The sequence below is a fragment of the Balaenoptera acutorostrata genome, chromosome X (genome assembly GCF_949987535.1).
Source record: "Balaenoptera acutorostrata chromosome X, mBalAcu1.1, whole genome shotgun sequence".
NCBI classification, from domain to species: domain Eukaryota; kingdom Metazoa; phylum Chordata; class Mammalia; order Artiodactyla; family Balaenopteridae; genus Balaenoptera; species Balaenoptera acutorostrata.
In genome coordinates, this window is record NC_080085.1 from 24,135,401 (window position 1) to 24,144,286 (window position 8,886).

Below are 8,886 nucleotides of genomic sequence, written 5' to 3' on the forward strand. Positions count from 1 at the left end.
AGCTGTCCTTATATAAAATTCCCTGAATTGAAGCTCCGAATAAGCAAAAGTGAGGAGGGAAGAAAAGGACAGATTTTGATGACCAAGAAATTGAGATATTAAAATTATCAGATAAAGATGATAAAATAAGTATGTGTAAAATGTTTAAAGAAATAAAAATGACTGAGAACTTTCTGAAGATGATTATCACATTTGGGAAAAACAACATAAAAATATACAAAATAATATTCTATATTGTTTAGGGATATATAAATATGGGAATAAGAAAATGAAAAACATTATTATAAGCACTAAATTCAGGATAATGATACCTCTGCAAAGCAATAGAGTCAGGAAGAAGACAGAGTAATGTGATCTCAGATAATATCTTGACATGGCATAATCTGTATTTTAGAAGAACCGATTTCAAAGGCCAGTAGTAGTATTTCCCAGTTAATCAGGTATAGTTTAAAAACTTATCTGTGATACACTTTTAGAATTGCATTCAGTTATTAGGATATTTAGATCATGGACAAAAATACACAAACTTTTCTAAAAGAGGAGTTTAGAATTGCACAATGATTGGAGTTATAATTTTTACAAACTCCTTCTCAGTTGATTGGACACAGTACTGTTGTTATGGGTCTCAGGTATTCAAGACAGTTACCATATCCTTTCCCACAGCCCCATCCTCACACACACCTGCATTTTAGGATCATTAATGATATACAGGTAGAAAAATATGGACAAAGCACAACTCAGTGGTACAATAATGATCCTACGTAAGATTTATGTTAACCTAGAATTGGTCAGGATCTACAAATTAAAATGTTTCTATTAGAGCTAGTTTAGTATTTCATGCATATTTGACTTGAAGGTAGAATAAAAATAAGATTTACTGGGTGGCAGATGGGTTAGTATATCAGCTCATATGGGAACCAAGGCTCTCAAGCACGGCTATACATTAACATCATTTGGCAAAGTTTAAAACGTACTGATACCCGGGCCTCAGCCCCAGAGAATCTGACTGGATTGGTTTAGGGTAGAGTCTAGGCAATGATATTTGTTAAAACTTTCCCATATGACTCTAATATGCAACCAGGAATTGAGGCCCACTTTCTTTGAGCAAAATGGCATGAACATGGCAAGTGTGTCTCCATGAAACCCTGAGAATGAAACTGCAGTTTCAGGATCAATTTAGCACTCTGAGTGGTCACTGTCAACTGCTCTGATTAGCCTGGAAATGGTTTGAAACCTATTTGTTAACCCTGCCTGAGAACTGCAGGACTGCTTTTAGATTGAGGTAAGAAAATTAGGAATATTGGAAGATTCTTATCCCTATATATTCAGATGTCAAGAATCACCATAAGTATTTTCCTGATACAAATAACGTGAATATTAGGACTAAAAGTAGACATTTTAATGTCAGATAGTTATTTTAATTTCAGAAATCCTAGAAGTACGGTTTTCTAAGAACCTAATTTTGACAGTAGTGTTGGATACTTTTTTAAAAATTAAAATGTCTATTAGCTCCTATTTTTTCTTTTCTCCTATTTCCAAGCCCCTTCATAATCCTTACCAAATGCTTTGCTCTTTAATGTCTAATATTTTTTAACAGTTAGATGAAGTTTATAAAATGCCCTGTTCTAATACTAGTTTCTGAGAGTGAATTCCCAAGTTAAATTCCTGTCCATAATAAAAATAATAACTTTATGTATTGAGTGATTATGATGTGACAGACATAACCACTGAATATGTATTATCCCATTTAATCTTTATGATATTATAATTATTTGCCTTTACAAATAAGAAAAAATACTCAGACTAAATAACTTACATGAGATCACACAGCATGACTCTGAATCGCCTGAGTCTAACCATTTTGATATATGAACACTTTTTTAAAATTAATTAATTAATTAATTTATTTATTTATTTATGGCTGTGTTGGGTCTTCGTTTCTGTGTGAGGGCTTTCTCTAGTTGCAGCAAGTGGGAGCCACTCTTCATCGCGGTGCGCGGGCCTCTCATTATCGTGGCCTCTCTTGTTGCGGAGCACAGGCTCCAGACGCGCAGGCTCAGTAATTGTGGCTCACGGGCCTAGTTGCTGCGCGGCATGAGGGATCTTCCCAGACCAGGGCTCGAACCCGTGTCCCCTGCATTGGCAGGCAGACTCCCAACCACTGCGCCACCAGGGAAGCCCAACACTTTTAAGTTGGTTTTGCAATCTAGCTATGTAATGTAAGCATAGATTCATTGATTCACTAATTACCTAATTACTACAATTCATTTTATTAATTCTCTCAATAATATTTATTGAGTGCCTACTATATGCTAGGCACTTATTGAGCTCTGGATATACGGTTGTGAACAAAAGAGATGAAGTCCCTGCCCTCATGGACCTGTAGAGACTGAAGTTTCAAGGCAAAGAAACTTGATTAGATCTGTCCAGTCATGTGCAAATGAATCAAAAAGAGAAACAGGTATCAGCTTCTAAGATCCACCAGTTAGCTGCTAGGCCATTTTGTCAATTTCAACAACCTGAGAGCATTGCATTATTCCACCACTCAGTCATGCATCAGCAGGGATGAGGATAGAATATGTAGTTATATGGAATAATGAGGACCTAGCATACTATAATTATTTCAGAGCAAAGTGATTCAAAAAATAGAACCATTGAAACCTTGGGTAAAAGAAACAAAATCAAGGACAAAAATCTCATCCGATTTAAAGGTTAAAAGAAAACACAGGGACAAAAGATTTTCAAATTGCTTACAACTTTTTTTAGAACTTTAGTTTTGTTCATCTAAATTGATCAAAGTTACTCTGAAGTGACAGTGATATAAATTGTATACATATCTCTAATGTCAGAAAACAGAGACACAACTAAGCTGGCATGCAGACTGAGCACATGTTTAACTTAGGATGTAAAATTTTTCTAGATGACCATAATCTGAAGAATTCTAAACAGATAGGCTTTAATTTTAGATTATTTGGGAGAGAAGCTAATCATTTAGAAATAATTTTGTTGCAAATATGCATTTCTCTAGTTTTAAGAATAACAAAAAACACATTCATATAATAGTTGCCAGGATAACTGAATCCTTTGTCTACTTCAATATGGCAATTCCTATTGGCTCATTTTGTTGTAAAATATTTTGTAAGTCATGGAAGCAAATCCAGGAAGAAGGCAAGAAATAACATAAAATGTATCACCTTGATTCATATATTTATAAACACTCCTCCTTGGGGAAATACATTGCTGTAATAAACTACTTTGAAAGACATTACACCTGCAATAGGAATAATTCATGAATACAGTTACACACTTAGGTGGGAAAGACTGTGACATATACTGTAATCTTATATTTTTCTCATCAAATGAAGATCTAAATATTTATGAATGAGGATTTTTTCAGCATCTGCTAGTAAATGTGCACCCTAATACATTTTTATTCCTAAAAATTGGAAGAAAAATATTTAAAAAATCTTAGGTAACATTTCTGCAGAGTGAGATCAATTCATTGATACATTAGTCTACGAAGCAAAGTAATCATGCATTATTCAAAGAATTTAGCCACATTCTAAGAGACTTATGTCTCCTCTGGGTTTACATATAAATAACATGATTTATTTTTTAGAGTAGTCTGGAAATAAAATTTAAAAGGGTCAATCTTCATTTTAGTAGCTGGAAAGCAGTAATTTCCAGATATTCATTTGTTCCTAGAAGAATGTACTGATTACATATTTCGACCCAAACACAGAGTGACAATGTGATGAGCACAAAAATGCTGAGGCACTGTCCCCATCTCCAAAAAAATTTTATTGAATAAAATAGATATAGATAAAAAATACAACCGTGCCAAATGCTACAGGAAGAAATTATCTAAATTGTATTACATATTATATAATTATATTTTACATATAATTATATATAAATATATAATTAATACTATACAAAAGAAGTTTAACTAGAATTAACAAACACAAATAATCTTAACATCTTATAAAAACAATCCTAATAAAATATTTCTTAGTGGAAAAAAGCAATTTTTAACATTGAAACATCTAATTAATATTCTGGTTAAGCTATTTGATAGCTATGTTTTTAAGTTAATGCTCATAATACAAATATATACGGTGCTTACATTTGTCAGATTCTTCAGGAATAACAATTCCCTAACCTTCACCCTAGACAAAACTAGCCTTTGTACACTCATATCCACCATTGATTTTTTGCTTACAACTAGAAACACTTTTCTCTGAAGCAGCCAGAAATGAGTCACTGGTCAGTTAATCAAAAAAGTACAATACGGAAGAAATAACAACAATAACAACAAACAAACTAAATAAATAAAACTATATATATGTATATTTATAGGTTTATGTGTATCTATATATGTATATATACTTTTAAATGTTCATTTAATGTAAATATCAATATATTTTAATTTACAACTCTTCATTTTAACTTAAAATTAAGTGGTAAATTTTATTTATCACTTTTTTTTGTAGTGCCAAGACTGTTTGATTTTGCGAATGTAAGTTCCACAGTCATATGCATCATCTACACATTCTAGTTTTAGCTAATTTTTTAATTAATAAGGTCGAAACCCAAAGACACTTAAGAAGCACTTTGTATAAAAAATATTTCTAGAATATGATTTTTCCAATCTTTTACAAGTATCTCTTCCACATATTTTAGTAGCTCACATTTATCAAGTGTTAGCAAAAGAATTTGACAGTTTTTATAGACAAAAATCTATTTCAGCACTTGAAATTTTTGTTTGTTTTGTTCATATTGAATTAAATTATACAATTAAAACAAGTAAAAATGACACAACAAACTTGAGGGGATAAAGTATGACTGACTCTTTGATAAGCAAATAACTCAATTGATGGGGGCAACACTTGAGGGTGTAATAGACAGTAGACTTGTAGCCATGAGCATTCAGGGTGTCGAGAGTATCTGCCAGTAATGTTTTATGGAGGTATTGAGGACAATTGCTCAATCCATTGAATCAATACATAAAACTGCTTAAGAGATTACTGTAAAGTATACCAGGCATTCAGGTAAGCATTTAAAAAGCATTAGTGTATTTAATTCTCATGACAACATGAGAACTCTGTAGGACAGGCATTATGTTCTCATTTTTACAAATGAAGAAACTGAGTCTCAGTGAGGTGAAATACTTTACCTAAAGCTTTCCAGTTAATAAATACCAAAACTAAAACTGGAACCTTGTTCTAGACAGTACTGTCTCTAATATAGCTTTGACTGTTCTGTATAATGATTAATAGTTATCTACTAGTATCTGGCTGGATTAGAAATTCTTTAAGGGCAAGATACAGTCTTTTTCATTACAGTATCCCCTGTGTCCATATATGTATGTATGCTTTAAATAGATAGACCCACACAATAGATGCATGGGTTCTTTGGGAAAACATTAACTTATTCAGACAGTAGCTTGTTAAATTGATCCTTGGTCTAACTGGGGATAGTTTGGAGCAGAATAATTAGTTTTTGTTTCTTGCTTTTTAAAAAACTCCTCTTAACAAATTTTAAGTGTACAATACAGTATTGTTGACTATAGGTGCTAAGTGAAATAAGCCAAACACAGAAAGATAAGTAACTGCAGGATTCCACTTATATGAAGCATCTAAACCATAAATTTAGATGGTTTTAATAAATTTATTTAATAAATTTATAAATTTTAAATTCATAAAATCAAAGACTGGAATGGTTGTTACCTGGGGCTAGGGGGAGGGGAAGATGAGGAGCTATTAATTAACAGGCATAAAATTCCAGGTCTGTCTCTTGCTTTTTAAATACGGTACATTGGATGGAGAATGTTATCTATTAACATTCTCTAGTTAACTAAGATTTTGCCATTTTAAATTATTATTTGCAAGCTTTATTCACTTATTTGTATAACATTTATTAAAAACCCCAAATCAATGGCTTCTTGCATGTAAAATGATCTTTCAGAAGATAAATTTGGTTTATATAATAAAAATGAAATAGTATATAATCTCATCATCTAAAATAATGCTATTTCTGATATAACTTGTTGATTTACTTTGATTTTTTTAATGGAAGCTCAGGTTCTGATATAAGGATGGTGATTAGCAGTTATGAAAGTTATGTAGTCAATGTAAATTGTACAAAAGCAATATTTTTTTTAAAGATCATTCTATTACAAGGAATCTACTAATGTCGAGTAGCAAAAATGGAGATACCACTAATTAATATTTAATTCTGTTGGGGATGACCCTAAGAAAATTGAACATGCAAAACTCAGGGAGTTTTTTGTTTTACTTTTAATAAACAGTAGCCAACAAAATATTTTATATGAATAAGGGCTAGCTACTTCCCTTAAACGGTGTAACCAGGTTATTATGAAATCAAGTCTCAGAACAAGCTCTAGAAACATTTATTAGCAAAGAGGCAAAAATGGTTCATATTACAGCTTATTCTGTAAGCTTGATGAAGTCTCAGCTGTCTGTCATTCTAGGAGTTTGACCCACCCCCCTTACAAGAAATATTGGCTCAACACTGGACAATATCCCAGAAGTAGGACACAGTTACTCTTATGGTCATCATTAAGCAACCAAAATCCTTCTAAACCAAAGGCAGGATACATGATAGTTTACAGACCTAGTCTTTGGCAACATCCCTAACAGTAGAAGCTGCAAACCTTGCTGGATTTTTATGTCCTGTTTATTCAAGGGTGGGGAGCATCTTTATACTATTTTAGCCAATTCATATAAAATGAAAGCTTTTAGTTTCACTAATTACCATCCATTTATAACAGGTGCCATGCCAATTAATAAGCTTGCCACTAATTTAACCAATGAAAACCCATTTCTGACATGAAATATGGTGATTAGCAAAATATCTGGATATGATCAAAGACAAAGATAGCTAATCTGTTTGTAATCACTGCCTCTGGAGTGGGGAGGATATTCTCTTTGAAAAAGTGATATCTGACTGTCCCTGGAGTGGAGATTCCTGGTTAGGATGCATAAACTGTCTACGCGAAATTATTTTTAAGCAAATTACAATTATCATTAAATTTTTTTTTACGATTCTTATGAAGTCAGTTCCTAAGAAATGGAAAATAAGAAGGAATAAAGGCAGAAAAAGTAAGCTCTTTTATAGTAACTCTTTTTTGCTTTTTATATAGTTATATTTTCTTTTAAATAAATTTATTTATTTTATTTATTTATTTTTGGCATTGCTGCACGCAGGCTTTCTCTAGTTGTGGCCAGAGGGGGATACTCTTTGTTGCGGTGCGCAGGCTTCTCATTGCTGTGGCTTCTCTTGTTGCGGAGCACGGGCTCTAGGCGTGCGGGCTTCAGTATTTGCAGCACGCAGACTCAGTAGCTGTGGCGCGTGGACTCTAGGGCACCCGGGATCAGTAGTTTTGGCTTGCAGGCTCTAGAGTGCAGGCTCAGTAGTTGTGGCGCACGGGCTTAGCTGCTCCGTGGCATGTGGGATCTTCCCGGACCAGGGCTCGAACCCGTGTCCCCTGCGTTGGCAGGCGGATTTTCAACCACTGCACCACAGGGAAGCCCTATAGTTATATTTTTAATGTAGACCTAATGCATTAATTCACAATATTGTTGACTTAACAGTAATATTCCTCTCTGGGACCAGCTGCATGATATTTGATGGGATACACTGAATGGAGTGGTGAGGGAGGAGGTAGCTGCTATTTAGAGAGTCTAATCAGTGAAGTCATATTCTGGAGGTTAATGGGCAATATATGTCTCTGTCACAGCCCTGACAATTTGGCTTATTCAAACCACTACTCTTAATATTTGTTCAATTTTTATTTGGAGGACAAGTTTATTGTTGTGTGCAAGGGTCAGAAGAAGGGCAAATCTGCTTGCCAAAAAAAAAAACAACAAACAAACCCCTGCCTGTAAATTACCCTGCTGCACTCACTAGCATCAGTCAGATCATTGTTTACTAAGAGACTACAACCAATGAACAATACAGCAATCCTCTGTTGTTACTTTTAAAAGTCCCTTACAGGATGTTGACAAAAAGGAACCCTTGTATACTATTAGTGGGAATGTAAATTGATACAGCAATTATGGAAAACTGTATGAAGGTTTCTCAAAAAATTAAAAATAGAACTACCATATGATCAAGCAATCCCACTTCTGAGTATACATTCAAGGGAAAGAAAATCACTATCTGCAGTGGTATGTGCACTCTCATGTTCATAGCAGCATTAGTCACAACAGCCAAGATATGGAAACAAACTAAGAGTCTGTCAAGAGATGAATGGGTAAAGAAAATGTGGCATATATATACAATGGAATATTATGTAGCCTTTAAAAAGAAGGAAATCCTGCCATTTGGGACAATATGGATGAACCAGGGAACGTTATGCTAAATGAAATAAGTCAAACACAGAAAGAGAAATACTGTATGACATAATCTCACTTATATGTGGAATCTAAAAAAAAATGTTGAACTCGTAACAGAGTAGAATGGTGATTACCAGAGGCTGAGGAGCTGGGGAAAAAGGGAGATATTAATCAAAGGGCACAAATTCTCAGTTGTAAGATGAATAAGTTCTAGAGACCTAATATATAGTATGTATAGTACAGTGACTGCAGTTAATAATAATATATTGTATACTTGAAATTTGCTAAGCGAGTAGATGTTAAGTGTTCTCACTACAGAAAAAAATGATAACTATATGAAGTGATGGATATGTTACTTAGCTTCATTGTGGTAATCATTTCACAATGTATATCAAAACATTACATTGTACCCCTTAAATATATATAATTTTTATTTATCAATCATTCCTCAATAAAGCTGGAAAAAATAAGGATATTAAATGAAGGAAGATGAAAGAAAAGCCTGCTGTCCCCTTATAGCTATCTC